The following is a 26,502-nucleotide window of genomic DNA, read 5'->3' on the forward strand; positions in this document are numbered from 1 at the left end:
GGAGGGAGGTGTTGGAGGAGGGGTGTAGTGCCTGCCAACGTAATTAGCCAACTTCAGAGTGAGCGGGACTAAACGTGCTGCGGGAGGGAGGGAATGTGTAGGATATGTAATGTTGCTGATGGGTACAGCAATGGGGAATATTACGCAAGGGAAAGGGGACCCACGTGTATATGAAACTACAGAGAGCTACAATGGAAAAACTAATCTGCAGCAACACACAAACTGCTAGAGGAATAGAGGAACTGAGGGGTCGAGGAGCAGCCGTGTGGGGGCGGGGGGGGGTGGAGGACACACGGGAGATGCTGGAGGAACATAGCAGGTCAGGCAGCATCTTTCGATGGAGATGGACAGATGACTGAGTCCGTAGATCTCGACCCGCTATGTTTCTCCAGCATTTCGCGTGTTTCAGATTCCAGCATTTGCGTTCTTCCGTCTCGGTAGCCCCCAGTCTGAACGCACGAACATCGATTTTTCTGTTCCGTTAATTTTCCCTTCCCTCTTTTTCTATTCCCACCCTTCTCGCCTGCCTATCACCTCCTCCTGGTGCCTCTCCTCGTTACCTTCCTTCCACAATCCACTCGTATCAGATTCCTTCTTCTCCATCTATCGCCTCCCAGCTTCTTACTTCATCCCCTTCCTCCCAGCCCCACAACCATCACGCACCTTCACCTATCACCTTCTAGCTTGATTTCCTTCCCATCTGTCCACCGTCTTATTCCGGCATCCTTCTCCTTCCTTTCCAGTTCTGATGAAGGGCCTCGGCCCAAAACGTCAACTGTTCATTCCCTTCCACAGATGCTGTCTCCTAGCCTGCTGAATTCCTCCAGAATTTTTTGTTTCTCTGTGTTTCCAACATCTGCAGAATCTCGTGTTTATGATCTGCAGTCTCTTGTGCCAGCATTGCTGGAGGAGTATAGTAAGGACTTGTCCATAAGACATAACAGCAAAATTAGGCCATTGAATCTTCTCTGCCATTTCATCATGGCTGATCCATTTTTCTTGAACACCATCCTCCGCCTTCTCCCATAAAAAAGACAATAAGATATAGGAGCAGAATTAGGCCATTTGGCCATCAAGTCTGCTCCCTACATTAGGGCACCAAGCCTCAAAATAGAAGTAAGACTATTAACCCTACACCCCAAGAGCCCTCTGGCCATGTGGACAGTATTTGACTCCTGTGGAGGCTGGGAATTATCAGTAGATACTGCTTTTTCAATGGGGTTGGAGTTTGCTATGGGATGTGAGATGGCTGATGAGGTTACTGTGGGACAAGTGGGCAGTCTCAGATGTGTGCACACTCCTTCGAAATTTTCAATACCATTCCAAATACTTTTTGTCTAGGCAGTCCTGATGAATGGATACCCAAGAATTGGGAGGATTTTCAAGAAAGAGTGGTTGATGGCTAGCACAGACTTGCTGGGCAGAAGAGCCTGTTTGCATTCTGTATCTCTCTATATAACTTTTTCCACATAGGTCTTCCTGCTGTCCACTTGATAATCTTTTGCTGTAATGGATTACAGATTCCACCTCAGGGGTCCCAACAAGCACTCTGCTGGCAGAGCTATGGGGGAGAGGGTGGGGAGGAAGAAATGATCAACATTTTGGGTCAAATGATCAGTGCCTGTGTACCTTTGGTGGTACAGATTGGACTTGGAGTCAGCCAGATAAAGACTGAGACCATGACCCAGACAACACACATAAAAGTTGCTGGTGAACACAGCAGGCCAGGCAGCATCTCTAGGAAGAGGTACAGTCGATGTTTCGGGCGGAGACTCTTTGTCAGGACTAACTGAAAGAAGAGCTAGTAAGAGATTTGCAAGGGGGGGCTGGGGAGGGGTAGATCCAAAATGATAGGAGAAGACAGGAGGGGGAAGGATGGAGCCAAGAGCTGGACAGGTGATCGGCAAAAAGGATATGAGAGGATCATGGGACAGGAGGCCCAGGGAGAAAGAAAGGGGGGGAACCCAGAGGATGGGCAAAGGGTATAGTCAGAGGGACAGAGGAAGAAAAAGGAGAGAGAGAGAGAGAATGTGTGTATATAAATAAATAACCGGTGGGGTATGGGGGGGGGGCATTAGCGGAAGTTAGAGAAGTCAATGTTCATGCCATCAGGTTGGAGGCTACCCAGACAGAATATAAGGTGTTGTTCCTCCATAGACATATCAGAATAGGAATGGAACGTGGAATTAAAATATGTGGCCTCTGGGAGATCCTGCTTTCTCTGGCGGACAGAACGTAGGTGTTCAGCGAAACGATCTCCCAGTCTGCGTCAGGTCTCAGTCTCCTCCTCTCAACAAGGCATATGGCATCAACTTACCCAACAACAGCACATCCACCTACCTGGGCAGCATCATTTGGCAGTATGGTGGAACCAAGGACAAAATCCAGTGCAGGCTCAACAAAGCTAGAAATGTCTTCAGATCCATGATCAACATTGTTCTGTCCACAGTCTTGTACGGGTCAGAATGCTGGCTCATGATAAGGGATGATCTTGACGGCTGTTGTCATTCCACACCATGAGCCTCTGGAAGATCCTCTGTATTTTCTGGCCAAGAAAGATCTCCAACCACACCCTGCTCCTTCAGTGTCACCAAGTGGACATGGCTACAATCATCATGAGGAAACGTTGGAGATGGAGAAGGCACATGATGAGAAGAGAGAACAGCTCCATCAATAAGACAGCACTTCATTGGAACCCTGAAGGGCAGAGGAAATTCAAAAGACCAACGACAACTTGGCACTGTACCGCAGAGACAAAAATGAGGACCCTGAGCCACATCTGGGGCATAATTGAGAAGATGGCCAAGGACAAACAGAAATGGAGAACCTTCATTGCTGCCCTAAAAGCCTGTGGCATAACAGGCTGTAACTAAGGTCTCGGTGGGGAAGTTTTTTTGTGAAACATGCAAGCGACATGAGTACATCTGCTAATAAACTGAACACTTGCACTTGACATAGAGTGGAAAATGCAGAAACTGGTTATTTGAACTAGTTTGCCTGCTCTTATGCTTCACCGACTCCCTCCCACTCAGACACAATAGGCATAAGCATCCGTATAAACTCAGAAATTCTAGAAATACTAGAAGGCCAGACTGCTTCTCTCCAGTAAAACCTTAACTTTGTTCCTCCCTCCTCAGAAGCTGCCTTACCTGCTGAATAAGCACAAGAGACTGTGCAGATGCTGGAGCTCCAGGGTACACACACTAAATGCTGGAGGAACTTAGCAGATACTGTACTGATGAAGGGTCTCAGCCCAAAATGTCGACTGTTTATTCATTTCCATACATGCTGCCTGACCTGCTGAGTTCCTCCAGCATTTTGTGTGTGCTCTGAATATCCCGGCATTTTAATTTCAGTCCGCTCCTCATGATTAGTCTCTCCTTAAATATTTGACTTTAGTCACTTCACTGATCCACGTAGCAACAAACTTCACATTCAAGACACAAGAGATCTGCAGATGAAATCTTGAGCAACATGCACAAAATGCTAGAGGAACTCAGCAGGTCAGCCAGCATCTATGGGTGGAAATGAACAGTTGATGTTTTGGGCCAAAACCCTTCATCACCCTGAGCCAATAGGCTGGTCCTGGACTTATTTCATAATTTACTGGCATAATTTACATATTATTATTTAACTATTTATGGTTTTATTACTATTTATTATTTATGGTGCAACTGTAATGAAAACCAATTTCCCCCAGGATCAATGAAGTATGACTATGTCTATGACTATGACTATCAGGCTCCTTCATAAGTTCTGATGAAGGGTTTTGGCCAGAAACATAAATGTTGCTCATGTTCTAACTATTCTCTGGGTAAATTCTCCTCTAAATTTCTGTTGGACTTATCAGTGATGATCACATCCGAGGTCTTTAGTCTTTCACCAGTTCAACATTCGGAGTTGCCACAAGCTGGAAATGCTGCTTGGATTGTGGGCAAGAGCAGAAATTACTGAATTTTTTGAAACATACGGCAGAGAGAGATGACTGCTTACTGAACCACACCTGGGGCTCCTCAATCCTGACTGAGAAGTTGCAGAACCTGGGCCTCTGTACCTCCCTCTACAACTGGATCCTTGACTTCCTAACCAAAAGACCACAATCTGTGTAGATTGGTAATAATATATCCTCTTCTTCAATGATCAACACTGCCGCATCTCAGGGGTGTGTGCTCTGCTCTCTATTTACACATGACTGTGTGGCTAGGTATAGCTCAAACACCATTTATAAGTTTGCTGACAATACAACCATTGTTGGTAGAATCTCAGGTGGTGACGAGATGGTGTACAGGACTGAGCTATGCCAACTAGTGGAGTGGTGCCACAGCAATAACCTGGCACTCAACATTAGTAAGACAAAAGAGCTGATTGTGGATTTCAGGAAGGGTAAGATGAAGGAGCACATACCAATCCTCATAGAGGGAACAGATGTGGAGAGAGTGAGCAACTCCAAGTTCCTGGGTGTCAAGATCTCTGGGGATCTAATCTGGACCCAACATATCGATGTAGTTCTAAGGAAGGCAAGACAGCGGCTACTATACTTTATTCGGAGTTTGAAGAGATTTGGGAAGTCAACAAATACACTCAAAAACTTCTATAGTTGTACCGTGGAGAGCATTCTGACAGGCTGCATCACTGTCTGGTAAGAAGGGGCTACTGCACAAGACCAAAAGAAGCTGCAGAAGGTTGTAAATCCAGTCAGCTCCAGCTTGGGTACTAGTCAACAAAGTACCCAAGACATCTTCAGGGAACGGTGTCTCAAAAAGGGAGCGACCATTATTAAGGACCTCCAGCATTCAGGGCAGGTCCTTTTCTCACTGTTACCATCGGGAAGGAGGTGCTCAGTGATTCAGGAACAGCTTCTTCCCCTCCACCATCCGATTCCTAAATGGACATTGAATCTTTGGACACCACCTCACTTTTTTTAATATACAGTATTTCTGTTTTTGCAATTTTTTTAAATCTTCAATATACGTAATTTATTTACTTGTTTATTTATTTATTTTTCTCTGCTAGGTTATATATTGCATTGAATTGAATTTATTGCTGCTAAGTTAACAAATTTCACATCACATGCCAGTGATAATAAATCTGATTCTGATTCTGAAAAAGAACAACTCCCCTGGTCCTGATGGGATGCATCCCAGGGTACGGAAAGAAGTCATTGGCTGTATTTCAAGCAGAGGTTGATGTGTTCCGGATTAGCAAGGGTGTCAGAGATTACGGGGAGAAGGCAGGAGAATGGGGTTGAGAGGGAAAATAAATCAGCCATGATGGAATGGCAGAGCAGACTCATTGGGCTGATTGGCCTAATTCTGCTCCTATGCTTTATGGTCTTATGCAGCCACAGACTCACAAGATGGAAACAGGTCCTTCTGCCTGACTTGTCCATGCTGACTCTATTACCCTACCGAACTAGTCCCATAGCTCTCTCAACCACGTTCTTGGCTGTTAAACTTTGTTAAGGTGCCAGTCACAAACCATTGTGACTTCCTGACGGGCATTCATGGTATTGGTACGGGTTTATTATTGTCACATGTACCAAGATAGAGCGAAAAGCTTGCCTTGCATACTGTGCATAGAGATAAAAATCATTACATGGTGCATTGAGGTTGAACAAGGTAAAACAGTAATAATGAAGAATAAAGTGTAACAGCTACAGAGAAAGTGCAGTTTGTTCATTATGTGCCATATATGACATAGGCGATCATGATCTTTCCATGACCATGATTGTTCTTGGCAAACATTGCCTTCTTCAGGGCAGTGTCTTTACAAGATGGGTGACCCCAGCCATTACTAATAATCTTCAGAGATTGTCTGCCTGGCATCAGTGGTTGCATAACCAAGATGTGATATGCACCAGCTGCTCATATGACCATCCACTACCTGCTCCCATGGCTTCACATAACCCTGATCAGGTGGGAAGGGAGAGTGTTAAGCAAGTTCTACACCTTGCCCAAGGGTGATCTGCAGACTAGCAGAGGGAAGGAGCACCTTACACCTCCTTTGGTAGAGATGTATCTCCACCTTGCCACCCTGAAAGTGCAGTACAGCAACAATAAAGTGCAAGATCATAATGAGGTATTAGTGATTCATAATTTTCTATCATCTCCCCTCCTATCACTATCCCCAAATGTTTCCTTATGTCCATCATCCCTCCTTCATCTGGTTCCACTTATCATCTTCTTTACTTTTCAGATTCCATCATCTGTAGACTCTGTTTGCACTGATCAGCCTCTCTTGCTACCTCCTTTCCTTCCCTCCATGTGTTCCAACTGTCCCTCTTTTCTTTATCCTTTACCTGTCGCTACCTATGAGCCACCAGCCACTGTCTCCCAGCTCCATCCCATCCCCTTCTCCTCTCCCACCTGACTCCACCTGCCCATTATCCCTATACACACCTGGGTCCACCTATCGCCTGTCAGTCCCTGAATCATCCCCCTACACTCTCAGTCCTGAAGCAGGCTCTAATGCCAAAATGTCAGCTCTGCCTTTGAATCCCCAGGTAGAGTTGGTTGAGAGGTAACTTGATAGAGGTGTATAAAATGATAAGAGTGGACAGCCAGATAGATTTTCCCAAGGCGGAAATAGCTCAAACAAAGGGGCATAACTTTAGGGTGTTTGGAGAAAAGTGTAGAGGGATATGGGAGGTAAGTTCTTGTACACAGAGAATGGTGGATGCTTGGAACGTGCTGCCAAGGGTGGTGGTAGAGGCAGATGAATTTGGGATAATTAAGAGCCTCTTCAGTAGGTGTAAGGATGAAAGAAAAGGAGGGCTATGTGGGAGGGAAAAGGTTAGATTGATCTTGGAGTAGGTTAAAAAGTCTCCACAATATTTTGGGCCAAAAGCCCTAACTGTTCCATATTTTATGTTCAGCCAATATAATTTTCCCAGGGTTGAAATGTCTAGTACTAGATGGTATGCATTTGAGGTAAGAGGGGGTAAATTCAAAGCGGATGTGAGGAGTTTTATACAAGATTTTATTTACACGGAGAGTGGCCGCTGCCTGGTGTGGTGGTAGAGAAAGATTTGATAAAGGTATTTAAGAAGTTTTTAGACAGGCACATGATTGGAGGAGTAGACCATGTATAGTCAGACGGGATTAGTTTAATACGGCCTAATTAGTATAATTAGATCACACAAATTTATGTTCCAGTGTTGTACTGTTCTAGATGTTACTTAACCAGCTGAGTCCTCCAGCAGTTTGTTCTTTTTTTGCCCCTGATTCGAGCATCTGTGGTATCTACAAAAATTCATGGCCCAGTGCATTGTGGGTAAAGCTCTCTCCCACCATTGAACACAACTACATGAAACACTGTCACAGGAAAGCAGCATCCATCATCAGGGTCCCCCACCACCTAGTACACTTTCTGCTCGCTGCTGCCATCAGGACAAAGGAACAGGAGCCTCAGGGCTCACACCACCAGGTTAAGGAACAGTAGTTACCCCTCAACCATCAGAGTGGATAACTACACTCAGCTTCACTTGCCTCAACATTGTAATGTAACAACCACCTATGGGCAGTTTCAAGGACTTTTCTTCTCATGTTTTTGTATTAATTGTTTATTTATTTTTATTATTATTTCTTTCTTTTTGTATTTGCACATTGGCTGGACGCCCAAGTTGGTGCAGTTTTCCATTGGTTCTGTTATGGTTATTATTCTATGAGTTTATTGATTATGCCTGCAAGGAAATGAATCTCAGGGTTGTATGTGGTGAAATGTACAGTATGTACTTTGATAATAAATTTACTTTGAAGTTTGAAATTTGAACTTGTGTCCTCGTGTTTCCATGAGCAGAAGGGGAAAAGAAAAAAAAATTAACAAATAATTCTAGCCTCCTGTGGCCCTCAATTTAAATCCCAACAGCGGCATAACCTGGTTTGGGAGAGGAAATGCCCATCAACTGCCATGGGTTTAGAACTGTGCTCCAATGGCTTCAACTGAACTTAATCTGCATATCTAAAGAGCTTTGGACTTTGTCATCTGATTTAAATTTGTATGTGATTAGATTGAGACAGAGAGGAGTGCCAATCAGTTGCTTAATTTTAAATTGTTTCCCCATCTCATGATATCTCCTTTCCTTCGATATACCCACACCACCAGGAATACTTATTACCTACACTACCATCAGGCTTCTGAACTGGCATGGATAATTTTACTCAGCACAACTCTGAACTGAGTTTAGAAACTACAGACACATTTTCAAGGAACAGACCCAAAATGCTGGAGGAACTCAGCAGGCCAGGCAGCATCAATGGAAAAAAAGTCCAGTTGACATTTCGGGCCGAGACCCTTCGGCAGGACTATTTCAAGGATTCTTTATAACTCAATTTGTCTGCTTTTGCACATTAGTTGTTTGTCAGTCTTTATATATAGTTTTTTTTTGGTAAATTTTATTGTATTTCTTTAAAATGAATCTCAAGATAGGATATGGCAATATATACATTGATAATAAATTTTACTTTAACTTTGACTGACTTTATTAATTCATTTCTATATGTCAGATAATTTAGAGTATGCGCCCACTGGCTCAAACCTCAAGGCTTTGAGCTTCTCTTTGTTAATACAATAAAGACATTTAAGAGAGCTTTCGATAGACACATGAATGTGCAGAGAATGGAATGACGGACATTGCAAAGACAGAAAGGATTTGTTTAGTTAGGTGTTCAATTACTAGTTTAATTAGTTTGCCACAATATTGTGGGCTGAAGGGCCTATTCCTGTACTGTACTGTACTGTATTCTATGTTCTAATGTCAGAAAAAAAATGAAAGACCATAGCTGCCTTAGGAAGGGCTGGAATCAGAGCGGGCACACATTCAGAACATAGAACAGTTAAGCGTTCACCATATAGATAGATAAATAAACAAGCAAACAAACATTTTAATAGATAGATAGATGGTAAAAAAGCAAAAAAATCAGTTGGTCCTCATGAGTTCATTTACCATTCAGAAATCTGATTGTTTCACGTAGTCTAGACTAGTTTTGTGTTGTTTCAGGTAGTCTAGTGTAGTTCTGTGTTGTTTCATGTAGCACCATGGTTCTGGAGGATCATTGTTTCGTTTTTACTGTGTACTGTACCAGCAGTTATGGTTGAAATGACAATAAAAGCGACTTGACTTGACTTGAAGAAGCTATTCCTGAATCGGTGAGTGTGGGTCTTCAGTCTCCTATACCTCCTCCCCAATGGTAGTAAGATGAAGAGGGCATGTTCAGGATGGTGAATGTCTTTAATGAAGGTTGCACCTTCTTGAAGACCCATCTCTTAAAGATGTCCATAATAATGGTGAGTGTTGAGCTGGCTGAGTATACAACCCTCTGCAGACTCTTGCAGTCCTGTGCATTGGAGGCTCCATAGTGGGCAGCGATGCAACCAGTTATAATACTGTACATCCGTAGAAATTTGCAAAAGTCTTTAGTGACATACCAAATTTCCTCAAACTCCTAATGAAGTAGAGCTGCTGGCATGCCTTCTTTGTGATTTGGGCTCTGTGATACTGGATACTAGTCTGGAAAATTGTATTTTCATAGGATTTGGTTTAATTTCATATATTTCACATTTTTCTTTTCACTTATTTTTGTTTTTGACAGCCATGAGTGGTTGTTTGACAGCAAGGAACACGAAATAAGAAAACTCTTAAGTGTATCAAGTGATCATACGGGTTAGGGTTAGTGAGATGTTATTCTGGCGCCGGTAGCATGCTCCATCCCCCAGCACACCCTCGGACTGCATTGGGTATTGATGCAAACGACACATTTCACTGTATGTTTCGATGTGCATGTGACAAATTAAACTAACCCTGAAACAAACTGCACAATCCATTTCAACGTTTAAGCAAAGTTTGGATAGGTACAGTACATGGATGGTAGGGATAAGGAAGGCAATGGTCCTGATGCAAGTCGATAGGAGTAGGCAGCTAAATGGTTTTGGTATGGACTAGATGGGCTGAAGGGCCTGTTCTGTGCTTTCCTATGACTCTATGATGCTAACCTTAATCACTACCTCAGTCTTGCAGCACTACAACCACTTGATCACTACAATGAATTTTGTTTTTTTTATTCTTCCTATGTTCTTGAGTAATTTTTGGAAAATTTATGTTTAATTTATGAATTCTGTTTGAATATAATTTCTCTAACGCTATGTCAGATATAGAATCAGAATCATGTTTATTATCACTCTCTTCCATGGCATGGAATTGGTTGTTTTGAGGCAGCAGTATAATGCGAAGACATAAAATTACTATAAACAACAACATAAATAAATGGTGCAATAAAGGAAGGGGTTGCCTGTGATGTTATCATAAGACCATAAAATATAGGAGCAGAATTAGGCCATTTGTTGCTTCAAGTTGATACTTGATCCAATGTACTTGTGCATTTGACAATGAACTTGACTTGACATTCAGCGTCCAGAACATTGGCCTTCATAGATTAAAGTATTGGGTACAGGAGATGGGATGTTATGTTGAGGTTGTATAGGACGTTGGTGTGAGGTCTAATCTGGGGTATTGTGTGTACTTTTGGTCACCTACCTACAGGAAAGATATAAATAAGATTGAAAGAGTACAGAGAAAATTTACAGGAATGTTGCCGGGTCTGGAGAGACCTGAGTTATAAGGAGCGTAGAAGTTTGAGGGGGGACTTGATAGAGGTGTTTAAAATTATGAGGGGGATTGATAGAGTTGACATGGTTAGACTTTTTCCATTGTAAGTGGGTAAGATTCAAACAAGAGGACATGGGTTGAGAATTAGAGGACAAAATTTAGGGGTAACATGAGGGGGAACTTCTTTCCTCAGAGAGCGGTAGCTGTGTGGAACGAGCTTCCAGCAGAAGTGGTTGAGGCAGGTTCTATGTTGTCGTTTAAAGTTAAATTGGATGGATATATGGACAGGGAAGGAATGGAGGGTTATGGGCTGAGTGCAAGTCAGTGGGACTAGGATAGGGTAAGAGTTCGGCACGGACTAGAAGGGCCGAGATGGCCTGTTTCCATGCTGTAATTGTTATATGGTTATATGATCACTGAAGCAACCAACACAAAATGATGGAGCAACTCCACAGTAGTGTAGCAGTTAGCACGACACGATTATAGCTCGGGTCATCAGAGCTCAGAGTTCAATTCCGCCATTCTCTGTAAGAAGTTTGTACGTCTTTCTCGTGAGAGCGTGCGTTTCCTCCCGGTGCTCCGGTTTCCTCCCACAATGCAAAGACTTATTGGTTAGTAAGTTACTTGGTCATTGATTATAATTGTCCTGTGATTAGGCTAGTGTTAAATGGGTGAATCGCTAGGCGGTTTGGCTCATTAGGCTAGTGGGGCCGATTCCACACCGTATCTCTAAATAAATAATTATTAAATAACACAGCAGGTCAGGCAGTATTTATGGAGAGGAGTAAACAGTCAACATTTTGACTGAGACCCTTCATGTATTATATCCTTCAATATGAAACTATTTTACTTGATAGATTCACTCTTGAAACTAAAAGACCTTAAAAATTGTTGTCTTAGTGTCATTTGTTTTAAAATGAAACAAGTTCCAATGATTCATCTTGCCACTAAGGCAATAGACATTGTATACACACGTATGGGGTGTCCAGGGAGGGGTAGCACCTCTGGTGAAGGGGCTTGTCGTGTTCATTCTAGGGCAGATCACTCACCTTTCTACCTCACTGAACACTCAGCTCTCACCTGTGGCTCCAAATAGCTGTTTGGATGCAACAGCACTGTACACTGCTTTGACGGGTGGGCTAAACCAGGTGAGTATAGCTGGTAGCCTCATACCCCAGTGAGATAGAGACAGGCGTTATACTAACATCTATGCTACCGAGCCGCCACCCTGCCCCCCGATAGGAAATTAAGGAACAGCATTTTCATTCAGAGGTGGTCTGTCTATGGAATGAGCTGCCAGAGGAGATGGTTGAGACAGGTACATTAACAACATTTAAAAGGTATTTAGACATGTGTATGAGTAGGAAAGGTTCGGAGGGATATTCAAAGATTCAAAGTATGTATGTAGTATACAACTCAGAGATTCATCTTCCCACAGACAACCATGAAACAAAGAAACACCATGGCACCCATTCAAAGAAAAACATCAAATTCCCAACGTGCAAAAAAAGAACAAATTGTGCAAGCAGCAAAAATGAGCAAAAATCACAGGATATAAAACATCAAGCCACTAAGTCAATGAAACAAACAGTCCAGGAGTGGTCAGTTTCAGTTCTGTTCAGTCTAGTGCTGTATCATTCATTGACTGCAGGCCACTGAACCAGTCCACAGTACAAAGCAGCGACCAGAAACCAGAAACACATCATAACATCAAGTACAGGGTCCAATCACAAACCGTGTTGATTAAACTTTGCCTAACATGACAAGATATGGGCCAGATGGTAGCGAATGGGACAAGGCCAGCTGGGAACCTTGATCCGTATGGACCAGTTGGGCTGAAGGGCCTGTCTCTTTGATGTATGACACCATGTCTCTATTTCCTTCTTTTCTATTGGTCTGATTGACTCAAGTGGAGAGCCTCTTAACCTCATTCTAAATGCAGTAACAAAAGATCATCTTAATTGTTCATAACACTTCAAAGAAATGGTGCTCGTGTCAAATTGGTACTTAGAGTTAAACAGAAACATTGAGTACAAGTGACACATTGGTACTTTGAGTAAGACCAAAACATTAATGATTTATAATGCTTCTTTGTCATTCTTGGAACCAGCACAATAGTTATTGCCATTTACTTTAGCTGCAAAGATCTGATGTAACAAGGCACAGTCTGTGCGTGAAGTAGAAGTGAGTAGGGGTCAGCTGCTGAGGGAGAAGTTACCCTGCCCACTCTCCTGCACATCGGAAGGAGTCATGGGTTTCAACAATGCTGCAAGTTTTCTCATTAGTGTTTAAAATGTCAAGAGTCTAGGGAAGCATTTTTATTTCTAGAGTAAAACAGTAATCAGAATCAGGATTATTATCGGTGACATATGTTGTGAAACTTGTTTTGCAGCAAAAATACAGGGCAAGATATATTAAAATATATAAGTAACAAAAATAAAGCATTCATTCGTTTGTTATGTGCTGTGTCATATGATGTGCGCAATCATACAAGAATAAATATATGAGGGGTGATTGATAAGTTTGTGACTCCTTGTAGAAGGAGTCAATTTTAGAAAATCTAGCACGTTTATTTTTCAACATAGTCCCCTCCTATGTTTACACACTTAGTCCAGCGGACGTGGAGCATACGGATCTTGGACCTCCAGAAAGTGTCCACAGATGGGGTGTTTGATAAGTTCGTGGCCTAAGGTAGAAGGAGATGAGTTATACAGCTCTCATTACACACACATGCAGTTCAACTTTTTGAGTGATTATGCAGAAAGTTTGAAGTTAATAACTCATCTCCTTCTACCTTAGGCCATGAACTTATCAATCACCCCTGATGAGTTATTAACTTAAAACTTTCTGCATAATCACTCAAAATGTTGAACTGCATGTGCATGTAAAGAGAGCTGTATAACTCATCTCCTTCTACCTTAGGCCACGAACTTATCAAACACCCCTGCTGTGGACACTTTCTGGAAGTCCAAGATCCGTATGCTCCACGACCGCTGGACTAAGTGTGTAAACGTAGGAGGGGACTATGTTGAAAAATAAATGTGCTAGGTTTTCTAAAAGTGACTCCTTCTACCTTAGGCCACGAACTTATCAATCACCCCTCGTATACTGCAAAATATGAGTAGCGAGGTAGCGTTCATGGGTTCATAGATCTGATCGCAGAGGAGAAAGAAGCTGTTCCTAGATCACTGAGTATGAGTTTTCAGGCTCCTGTATCTCTTCACTGATGGTTGTAACAAGAAGAGGACATGTCCTGGATGGGGTGGGTCCTTTATGATGGATGCCACCTTCTTCAGGTATAGCCTCCTGAAGATGTCAAATACTTAGAGGAGACTCTGAATGATCTTGTGGAGACACACTCATCTATGACTGTTTTTATAAAGTCCGTGACAACTGTGCTGTGTTCATTATGATCCACAGATGAGTCCTTGAACACGGCCCTGTCCATTGACTGGAAGCAATCTTGCAGCCGCTCCACTGCCTGTCGCGACCACCCCTTTGTTGTCCTTATCTCTGGAGCCTTCTTTAGCCCCTGCCTGTATGCAGGTAGGAGAAGGACAGCTAAGTGACCAGATTTCCCAAAGTGCATCCTAAGCTGGAATAGTAGGCGTTCCTAATCATAGGTACAGTAGTGATCTGCTATGTTGGGACCCTGGTGCTGCAGGATATAAGCTGATGATAATGTGGCAGAGATTTCTTCAAACAAGCCTGATTTAAGTCCCCAACTATGATTTGAAATGCATTGGGGTGGGCTGTGTCTTGTTTGGTGATGGCAGCATTCAATATCTTGAATGCATGATTTATGTCAGCTTTTGGTGGCATGTAAGCTGCAGTCAGAATCATAGAGAACTCTTTTGGTAAGAAGAACGGTCAGCACCTAATTGTTAGATGTTCCAGGTCAAGGAAGTAAGAGTGCGATGAGATTGCTGTGTCCAAGCACCACAAAGAGTTTATCATGGAACACAGACCCCCACCTTTTGCCTTCTTTGAATCAGCAGTCCAGTCCATCCAGTGTATCGAAAAGCCTTTGAGTCTTACTGATGTAACCAGCGTGTCCAGGGTGAGCCATAACTCCGTGAAACACAGAATGCAGAAATTCCTCATTTCTCTCCAATACAGCAACAGACCCTTAGGTCCTCAATCTTGTTCTCCACTGACTGTACGTTGCCAACAAAATGCTGGTAAAGGAACTTTGGTTCCTTTGGGATTCAGCCTGGCTTGGAGCCCTCCCCTCCTCCCTCTCTTCCAATCATGGCAATGAACCTTTGTCCGCTTAAAGGTACTGAAGCTGCTTGCTTGAGAGGTAAGTCCGCCAAATCCTTCAGAAGATTGTGAAATCACTCCTTCATTAAAATGGTTCAAAAGTACATTGCTTAAAGGGAAATTATAGGTTGCAGATTGCAGTGAGAGTAATTCTGAAGAGGTCCATTTAGAAGTTTTGTAAGCAGCCTGTTACACTTTTTTCATGGTTCAGGTACTCCAGCTTTGCTCTCTGATTTCTCTGATAACATAGTCCATGCCTTGAATGTGGAAAAGCTTTACTCCCCAGGTGCTGGGAGTCCCTCAGTGAACTGAATATACAATCATCGAAAAGCAAGAAAAAACCCTGCAGGGGATGGAAATCAAGGATCAACTTTATTCACCATATACATTTACATGTATTAGGAATTCACTGTGGTGTATTGGTGCACATGAAACAAAAATAACATTCAAAAATTCTAAGGAGTAAAAATAATTAAAGGTTAAAGTACGAACTTTGAGTAAAATGTGCATAAATACCAGCATGTATTTACAATGTAAGCATCATTTAAAAAGTGGTTTAAAGTGTTTACAGTGCAGTGCTGTGATGGGGGATGGCGGGGATAGCATCAGAAAATGTTGGAAAGACTCAGCAGGTCAGGCAGCATCAGTAGAGAGAGAAACGGTGATGATTTTTCATTGGAACTAGAAGAAGTACAAGCACATTTTATGTTACAGAGAAGAGAAAGGGGTGGAGGGGACAAAGTGATGGAATGAAGTTCCAGTGAATGATTGACGCACAAAATGGCGGTGCTGGCTGAGGGAGGGTGATGAAGTTTGGTCGTTGTTGATAACATGAGGAAAGGAGGTGTGACCTGAGGGAGATGAATACAGGCAAAGGAGAGGGAAGCATGCTGAAACTGCAAAACACAAACATGGATGTTGTTGGAATACTGGAATAAAACAAGAATGCAGGAAATACTTAGCAAGTTAGGCAGCATCTGTGGAGAGATAAAAAGTGGGTTTCCATTACAGATATTGACCTTGCATCAGAAAAGTTCAGACTTTTCACATGAAGGAAAGGCTGATGACCTGGCATAGTTGGATTCCATGCTGAGTCCTGAAAGCTCGAATATGTTAGATTAGATTAAAATAGATGTATTTGTTAATCACATGTACATTGAAGCATACAGCGAGATGTGTCAATTGGATTAACAACCAACACACCCAACCTACAAGTGTCACCACTCCATTAGACTATGATATAGGAGCAGAATTGGGCCGGGTGTGCTCCTCCATTGCATCGTGGCTCATTTATTCTCCATCTCAACCCCATTTTTCTGCCTTCTCCTTGTAACCTTTGATGCCCTGACTAATCAAGAACCTATAGCCTCCACTTTTAATATGCCTAATGACTTGGCCTCCACAGTCGTCTGTGGCAATGAATTTCGCATATCCTCCACCCTCTGGCTAGAGAAATTCCTCCTCATCTCTGTTATAAAGAGACATCTTTTAGGAAGCCTTTGTTAATGAAAAATTCTCATAGGATGTGGAGAAAGTGTCTTTACCAGTACAAATGAGATGACTGGATAAACCTTGAAGATGGAGCAGAGGAGGTATAGACTTAATTTAGTTACAGAATTTGAATGAGGAACTGATAACGCAGAACTCATATGACCTCAAGAAATTATCTCCCCCACCATTCCCTTCCCCATCTCACCACTGAAACATCTCCTGCAGTGAGCTTTAATTAAAGGCTACACAGTGAGGGTCTTTTTTTGTCCATTCAGATTTCATAGAAACATACTGTTAGATCCAAGTGTTTAGAGTGGATGAGGTACAGATAGAGCCGCAGAGGAAACCTGAGGCAGACATGAAGATCTGGAAGTTTTTCTTCAAATTTACTTATTGAGGTACAGTGTGGAATAGGCCCTTCCAGCCTTCGAGCCGTGCCTTCCTGATTTAACCCCAGCCCAATCATGGAACAATTTACAATGACCAATTAACCTACTAACCGGTACGTCTTCAGACGGTGGGAGGAAACTGAAGCACCCAGAGGAACCCGCATGGTCACGGGGAGAATGTACAAACTCCTTACAAGCAGCGGCAGGTCTCTGGTACTGTCAAGCATTGCGCTAACCAGTACATGTTCGTGTCATGAGTGTCAGAGGCTAAGGGGAGACCTGATAGAAGTTTAAAAGATCACGAGAGACGTCAATAGGCTAGACAGAGTCTTCTTCCCTGGGTAGAAATATCAAGTATAAAGGGACATACATTTAAGTTCAGATAGGGAAAGTCTAAAACAGATGTACGGCATAGGTTTTTTTTACACAGTGAGTGCTGGGGGCAGCCAGCAAGCGTCGCCACACATTCGGGTGCCAAAAGAGTATGTCCATAAGTACCTGGAATAAGCAGGCATGATAGTGGGTTTCAGAGGCTCTTAGACACATGAATATGGAGAGAAGAAAGGAAAATGTATCTTGTACAGGAGGAAGAGAATTAGTTTAATTCAATATAGATCAGTGTAGGTCTTGTGGCTGTTCCTGTGTTGTATGGTTTTGTATTCTATACACCTTTATGTTGGAAATTGTCACAGTGTGATGTTGTTTCCTTCAGTTTGGTTGTTTAAATAGGATAGTAATACAGGCCAATCACAAGATGCTACATCACAGGGGAGTCTGTACGAGCTTGTCTAATTATAGGTAATGCAGACTGTGTGCCCACAAATTCATAATCTATTTCTGCCACAGAAATCGAACAAAAAGGCAAGTGTGTCTACTGCTATTATCATTGGCACCTGTTGATAGTGCTGATGGCAGTCGGGTGTACGAGTGTGTTAATGCCAGGTCTGAGTGGGTCATTTGTGGCAGTCACCACGCAACGCCCCACTGATGGTCACTGCACAGGATCACGCGGCAGAACAGGCACCTGGGAGAGCAGCCAGAGCGCTAAGACTGGCCAAGAGCATGCAGCACTGCAGCAGGAATTCACATCCACATTAACATGGGAGATGCTACATGAAAATATTTGTTTTAAATAACCTCATCTCTTCTCATGCCCTCTTCTCATTGCTACCATTAGGAAGGAGGTACAGATACCTGAAGCTACACACTCAGTGATTCAGGAACACCTTCTTCCCCTCTGCCATCCGATTCCTCAAGGGACATTGAACCCATGAACGCTACCTCATTTTTTTCTATTATTTCTTTTTTGCACTACTATTTTTAATTTAACTATTTAATATACATATATACATTGTTATTTATAAGTATATTATTCTATATTTATTTATTTATTCTATATTTATCAGGTATTGCACTGTACTGCTGCCGCTAAATTAACAAATTTCACAACATATGCCGGTGATATTAAACCTGATTCTGATTTTGAATGCATTGCAAAATAATATACCACTCTAGTGTAATGTACAAAATGCTGGAGGAACTCAGCAGGTCAGGCAGCATCCATGGAGAAGAACAAACAGCTGGTGTTTCTGGCTGAGACCTTTCATCTGGAAAGGAAGGGAGACAAAACCAGAATAAGAAGGTGGATGTAGGGGAAAGAGGATAGGCTGGCAGGTGATTAGTCAGGCCAGGTGGGTAGGGGGGAGAGCATGAAGTAAGAAGCTGGGAGGTGATTGGTGGAAAAGGTGAGGAATGAAGAAGGAATCTGATAGGAGAGGAGAGTGGCCTGTAGAAGAAAGAGAAGGAGGACTGGCATCCGAAGGAGGTGACAGGCAGGTGAAAAGAAATGAAGGGGTAAGAGGGGAATCAGAACAGTGAATTGATAAAGAGAGAAGGAAAAGGGGGTAAAGTTACCAGAAGTTGGAGAAATCAATGTTCATGTCTTCCTTCAGTTAGTCCTGACGAAGGGTCTCAGCCTGAAACGTCGACTGCACCTCTTCCTAGAGATGCTGCCTGGCCTGCTGCGTTCACCAGCAACTTTGATGTGTGTTGCTTGAATTTCCAGCATCTGCAGAATTCCTGTTGTTCATGTCATCAGGCTGGAAGCTAGCCAGTCGGAATATGAACTGTTAGTTCCCTCCATGAATACTGCCTGACCTGTTAAGTTCCTCCAGCATCTTGTGTGTGTTGCTCAAGATTGCAGCATCTGCAGAATCTCTTGTGTTTATCACTCTAATGTATTATATTAGCTGCTGAAATGAATATAAAAATTTTGGTAGAATCATCATTTTAACTATATGAATATGACCAACAATTTTTATATTTATTTCAGAATATTCCTGTTTTTTTGACTAGGAAGTGTTTTGATCGGATTGGTTCTATTATTTTATCTTTTATTTGGAATAATCAAAGACCAAGAATTAGTAAATGTCATTTACAAAAATTGAAAAAGGATGGAGGTCTTGTTTTGCCTAATTTTAGAATGTGTTATTGGGCTGTTAATCTGCGATATATGTCTTTTTGGTTATACTGGGTTGATAAGATTGATCAGCCAATTTGGGTAGATCTGGAACTAAAAGTTGTAAAACAGTTTTATTTAACTTCGTTATTGGGGGCTCCTTTACCTATGCAATTCGGTAAAGTTGTTAATTTAAACTTATATTCTGTGATTAAGGATTCTTTACAAATTTGGCTCCAGTTCTGCAATTCTTTTAATCTTACAAAATTTAAACTTTGTAGTTTAATTTACTGAAATTACTTTTTTAAGCCTTCTTTGAGTGATCCAATTTTTCTACTTTGGAAAAATAACGGTATTAATTCTTTTTTGGATTTATTTAAGGAAGATAGATTGATGTCCTTTGAACAATTAACTGATAAATATTCTCTTTCATATTCACACTTTTTGCAATACCTTCAAGTTAGACATTTTTTACAAAAATATTTAAGTAATTTCCCTTACGTATTGGAGGCTGACCTGTTAGATACTATTATGAGTATGAATCCTTTGATTAAGGGTTCTATTGGAGGAATTTATAATTTATTATTACAATGGGATAAGCGTCCTTTGTCTAAGATTAAACAGGATTGGGAAAAGGAACTTAATTTGACTTTTATGACGGAGGATTGGATGCGGATATTGAAGTTGGTTAACTCTTCTTCAATTTGTGCTAGTCATTCATTGATTCAATTTAAAATTGTGCATCGTTATCATTTGACAAAGGAGAGACTTTCTAAAATTTTACCTAATGTTGATAGTCATTGTGATAGATGTAAAACTGAGATAGCTACACTGACACATATGTTTTGGTCTTGTTCTATATTGGAACAGTTCTGGAAGTTGGTTTTCTCAACAATTTCTAAAGCACTTAAAATTAATTTACAACCTAATAAATTAACTGTGCTTTTTGGAATAGTTCCTCAAACTATTCATGGTATTTCTGTGTCTGACCAGCATGTTATTGCATTTGTTACATTGATAGCTAGGAGGGCCATTTTGTTGAAGTGGAAGGATACATCAGCTCCCACTTTGTCACAATGGTTCTCTCAAGTGATGCTATGTCTTAGTTTGGAGAAAATTAGAAGTCGAACCTTTGAACCTTTATTTGATTTTGAGAAAAGATGGGGCTCATTTGCTCGTTATTATCATTTGAGTTAATTGATATAATTTTTCCATGATCTAATTGTAAACTCTTTTAGTATATTTTCTTTTCTTGCTGGCGGTTTGATGTTTATTTTTAGAAGCTTTTTGTATGACGCATGGCTCCGGGGTTGTACACCTAATGGGTTGTCTTTTTTTTTCTCACTTTCCTGCTTAGTAGGGTTTTTTTGTTATCACAACATTTTGTTTTCAATCTTTAAGATGATGGGTTTTTTTTGAGGCATTGTAAGTGTTGTTACTTCAATGTACTCATGTTATTTTTCCTATATATATACAAGAAAAAGATTTGAAAAGAAAAAATATTATATTAGCTGCAATTATATAACATTGCTTGTACAGTAGAAAGAAAGGCAGAATCAGACTCATGTTACATCTCACTGTGGATCTGGATGTAGAATTGATTTTCAATGACTTACCACAGTTCATGAGAAACCAAACTAGGGACAAATAAGAAAGAAATGGTTTTTGTGCTGTTGTTCTCTCAACCTCAAAACATTGCAAAGTATTTTGAAGTGCTGTCACTGGCAGTCAATTTATGTACAGCAAAATCCCAGAAATATCAAGAACCAGATTACCAGATCATTACCGGTCAGGAGAAAACACGAATGCTGTTTTTCAAAATAGTTTCATGGGAATATATGTGTCCAAATGAAAAGACAGAGAAGGCCTCAACCAATCACAAAGGCAACATTTCCTAAAGGGGAGCAATCTATCAGGAAATCACGTGGATTACTCCATCAGAAATACGCTGGGTGATCACCACAGATTTAGTGCTCAGAGAACTGGAGCCCCACCCCGTTTCCCTCCTCCGATGGTCCACTCTTCTCTCCTATCAGATTTCTTCTTCTTCAGCCCTTTACCTCTTCTGCCTATCACATCCTAGCTTCTAATTTTATCCCGCCTTCCCCCTCACCCATCTCCAGCCAGCTTGTATTTCCTCCCCTCTTCCCACTTTCTCATTCCAGCTTCTTCCCCTTTCCTTTCCAGTCCTGATGTAGGGTCTCAGTTTGAAACGTTGACTATTTCTCGCCATAGATGCTGCCTGACCTGATGAGTTCCTCCAGCATTTTGTGTGTGTTACTCTGGGGTTCCAGCATCCGCAGAATCTCTTGGCTTTACTTAAATAGGGAAGCGAGCTTTAATATCTGGTACAGTGCGATGTCCATGTTACGGGAAATATGTGACTACATTAGAGAGCATGCAGTAGAGGTTTACAAGGCAGTTTCCAGGCCTGAAATTTATAGCTATGAGGAAAAACTGAATAAGCTAGAGAAGTATTCTTTGGAATAGATGAGGCTGAAGAGAAACTTAATTGGTACAGGAGCCTTAAGATCCACACCACCAGGTTCAAGAACAATTGTGACCCCTCAACCAGTGGCACTAACTTCACTCATACCAACACTGAACTGTTCCCTCAATCTATGGACTCACTTTCAAGGACTCTTCATCTCATGTTCTCCATATTTGTTTCTTATTTATAATTATTAATGTTATTATTGTTTTCTTTTTGTATTTGCACAGCTTGTCATCTTTTGCACACCAGTCATTTGTCCATCTTGTCTCTGACCTTTCATCGAATCTATTCTGTTTCTTTCTATTTACAGTGAATACCTGCAAGAAAATGAATCTCAGGGTTGTATATGGTGACATATAGCTACTTTGATAATAAACTTACTTTGAACTTTCATATAATATTAGTATAATTACTTACACGGCAGGGGATCATTAGTGTTCAAGAAGGGCCGAGTTTCCAGGATGAGGCTATCCCATTGCACTTCAAGTGTTATGAAGCTTACAAGATCACCAAATGCGGGGTACTTGATTGCATAACCTGTGATACTTTGGTCCCTGATAATCAATCTAAAGGCAGAATTGTGTGGCGATATTTGTGGGCTACCCCCAGTACATCCCTAGATGAGTTGGTTGTTAATGCCAATAACACATTTCACTGTATGTTTTGACGTATATCTGAAGAATGAATCTGAATCTGATTCTGACAAGGAGCTAACAATGGGGAAGAAGGATTTATTTTCTAACTCAGCAGAGGGATTAAAAACCAGGGAGCAGAGCTTTAAAGTGGCTATTTAAAGATGAAAGAGTTTTTTTTCTAAACAGTAGTAGGGTTCTGGATTGCTGCCCAAATGGATCTAAGAAACAGAATGCCCCCTCATGTTTAAATGTAGGACAATGTACATGAAGATGCATGGCCTCCAGGGTGGACTGTGGACCCCTGTTTGAGAAAGTAGAATTGGGCTTGATCCCTCCTTCAACTGGCAGAGACACAGTGGCTAAAGGTACTGTTGTGTCATAACTTCTTTATGAATCTATTTGAGAAGATTTGGTATGTCACCAGATCAGTGGCATTCAGGTCTGGCAATCAAGTAAGATACAAAGGACCTAGGTACAATCTCCAGAAAGCCACTTCACCTCTGAAGTGGCAATTCTGGACCAAACTTGAATCACTGAAGGATGTTTGAAAGCTGGGGCAGCACTTGAATGCTATTACCTCTTATAAAGTGAAACCAGACAACATAGGTGACAACAAAGCTTCACTCCCAGATGAGCTCAGTGCCTTCTATGCTTGCTTTGACTGTCAAAACATGGAAGAACCTTCATGAACTCTCACAGCCGCCAGTGACACTGTGATTTCAGTCTCTGAGGCCAATATGAAAGCATCCTTCAGAAGGATGAACCCACAGAAAGTATCCAGCTCAGATGGGGTGCCTGCTAGAAATACTAAAGACCTGTGCTGATCAACTGACTGCAGTGTTTACTGATATCTTTAACCTCTCGCTGAGGCACCCACATGCTTGAGGCAGGCTTGAATTGTACCAGTGAAGCCTTATTTAGTAACCCGCCTCAAAGTCCACTGTCCAACAGCACTTACTTTCACTGTGATGAAGTGTTTTGCGAGGTCAGTGATGAAAAATATCAACTCCTCCCTGAGAATTGACTTGGATCTGCTCCAACTGTCATAACAAGTCTACAGCAAATGCTGTGTCATTGGCTCTTCACTAAACCCTGGAACCTCTGAACAGCAAAGATGCATACATCAGGATGCTTTTTGTCGACTACAGCTCAGCATTCAATACCATCATCCCCTCAAGACTAATCAATAAGCTTCAAGACCTTGGCCTCAATATCTCCTTGTGTAAGTAGGTCCTTGATTTCTTCACTTGCTCACCACAGCAGAAGTGCACCATAAGGCCCCTGCTCTACTCACTTTATCCTTATGACTGTGAGGCTACGTAGTGCTCCAATGTCAGTTTTAGGTCTAGTGATGATACCACTGTCGTTGGCCAAATCAAAAGTGGTGACAAATCAGCATATGATGAGGAGACTGAAAATATGGCTGAGTGGTGCCACAACAACAACCTCTCACTCTGTTTCTGCAAGATCAAGTAGCTGATTATTGACTTCAGAAGGAGGAAGCTGGAGCTCCATGAGACCAGTTCTCATCAGTGAATCAAAGGTGGAGAAAGTTAGGAGCATTAATTCCTCGATGTTATCATTTCAGAGGATTAGTCCTGGGCCCAGCACACAAATGCCATTACGAAGAGAGCACAGCAGTGCCTCTACTTTCTTAGAAGTTTGCAAAGATTCAGCATGACATCGAAAACGTTGACAAACTTATTTTGAAGTGTAATGGAGAGTATGCTGTATCAATTGGCTGCATCACAGCCTGGTTTGGAAACATCAATACCCTTGGACAGAAAATCTTACAAAAAGTAACGGATATGGCCTGGTCCATCACAGGTAAAGCCCTCCCATCCATAGAGCACATTTACACAGAACTATCATAGGAAAGCAGCATCTATTATCAAGGACTCCCACCACTGAAGCCATATTCTCTTCTCACTGCTGCAATCAGGAAGAAGGTATAGGGGCTTCATGACCCACACCACAAGGTTCAGGAACAGTTATTACCCCTCAGCCATCAGGCTTTTGAACCAGAGGGGAAAACTTCATTCAACTTCACTCTCCACATCGCTGAACTGTTCCCACAACCTATGGACCCACTTTCAAGGACTCTTCATCTCATGTTCTCAATACTTATTGCTAATTTATTATTTTTTTTCCTTTGTATTTGCACAGTTTGTTGTCTTTTGCACATTGATTGTTTTCCGTCCTGTTGGGTGTGGTCTTTCATTGATTCTGTTATGTTTCTTCAATATACCGAGTATGCTCACAAGAAAATGAATCTCAAGTTTGTATATTGTGACATACAGTATATGTACTTTGATAATAAGTTTACTTTAAATTTTGAGTCCTCTTCTTGAGATTAAAAAAGACATAAGTATTTACATTTTTCTCCACTGCATCAGGTCACGTAGATACCTTGTTGTAATGTTGGAAATACAGTGGGTGAACTCAGACCACAAATGTCCATTGGCAGCAATGTAACTATAAACAATGGCATTGTGCCAATAACTTGGGGGGAAAGCTTGATTGACTCAAACACAAGCGTTAACTCTTCTTCCAAATCATCCCACAGGATACTTCACTCCAACCTGAGGGAGCCTACAGGTGATATAATCCAAAAGATGAAACACAAGGTTGTGCAGATGCTGGAAATAGTAATAATAATAACTTATTTATAGAGTACTTTTCAGACAGACGATGTAGCTCAAAATGCCTTAGGGATAAAGTGCAAATATGAAAATAAAAAATAAAAATAAACATGAAAATAAAAGACTAAAAGATGTCAGTTAAGAGCAAGGTTAAATAAATAAGTTTTGAGCTGGAATTTAAAAATCTCAACTGAGCCTGCAGCCCTTATAGTTTTAGATATTGAATTCCACAGTTTAAGAGCATAATTCAAAAAAGCTGACCTGCCAATTATCTTTTGACAGAGATTGTTTAAATTTAAGAGACCGCCAGAAGAAGACCTGAGAGCTCGAGCAAGATTATAAAACCAAAGTGATTCTGTGATGTGCTCTGATCCCAGACTATGGAGAGCTTCAAAAACAAGAGAACTTTAAAATCAATTCTAAAAGATACAGGAAGCCAATGCAGAGAAGTTAGTACAGGAGTGATATGCTCCCTCATCCTGATTTTAGTTAGAGGTCTAGCAGTGGCATTCTGAATGAGCTGAAGTTTGCCAATAGATTGCTTTGGAAGGCCAATAAAAAGTGCATTGCAGTAATCTAGTCCATTTGATATAAAGTTGTGAAGTCATTTTTCAGCATCATTACATGACATAAACGGACGTACCTTTACAATATTTAAGTGTAGAAATCCAAAATGCTGGAGGAGCTCAGCATCTATAGAGGGGAATAAACAACCAATGTTTCAGGCTGAGATTCTTCATCAGGAAAGACAGTGGTTGCAATAATATTGAACTGTATTTGTGCAGCTGAGTCTCTGCAGTAGGAATGAGCTCATAACCTTCTGATTCAGGCAAGATTGCTGCCAATAAAGTCACAGCTGGTGTTGGGAAGGGACTGGGGAGGAGGGTTGGTAAGTGGAGCAGCAGATGTTACAAACCTGCCAGGAGACTGGGTCTTGCCTTTTCAGTGTCACGCACAGGTGTGATTTAAGGGCAAGCCAAAATGTTGTAAGAACTTTGTCAGCATGTGGGTGCTGAAACTACCTTTGCATCTCTGAGAGGTATTGCATTGCATGGGTGAGATCTAACTGGGGAATTTTTGATCTGTACGTTTCAGTGGCATGCATTTACTCGTCACATGGCTGGGAACATCAAGTCTTTTAAAACAAGTGTAAGCTTGCATAAACTGAACAGGGTAAGAAATGCTTTAAGGTGATATATACAAAATAGAACAACAATGAATAGTGGAACTAGGATCTATATTCCAGGATTTAAATCGAATATCTTGCTATCTCAGGATGAGGCTTTTCATTCTAGGACGAGGGAGATGTCTTCATTTTTTAAAGAAAGGGGCTTCCCTTCCTCCACTATCAACTCTGCTCTTAAACGCATCTCCCCCATTTCACGTACATCTGCTCTCACTCCATCCTCCCACCACCCCACTAGGAATAGGGTTCCCCTGGTCCTCACCTACCACCCCACCAGCCATCGGGTCCAACATATTATTCTCCGTAACTTCCGCCACCTCCAACGGGATCCCACCACTAAG

General features: G+C 41.6%; 1 long non-coding RNA gene across 2 annotated transcripts in view; it reads left to right on the forward strand.

Moving 5' to 3' along the window:
* The window catches only part of LOC134337543 (uncharacterized), a 281,379-nt gene that overhangs the window by 87,183 nt on the left and 167,694 nt on the right, over positions 1 to 26,502 (forward strand). The gene's annotated exons all lie outside the window — the stretch shown is intronic.

Source organism: Mobula hypostoma, chromosome 24 (assembly GCF_963921235.1).
Source record: "Mobula hypostoma chromosome 24, sMobHyp1.1, whole genome shotgun sequence".
Lineage (NCBI taxonomy): Eukaryota > Metazoa > Chordata > Chondrichthyes > Myliobatiformes > Myliobatidae > Mobula > Mobula hypostoma.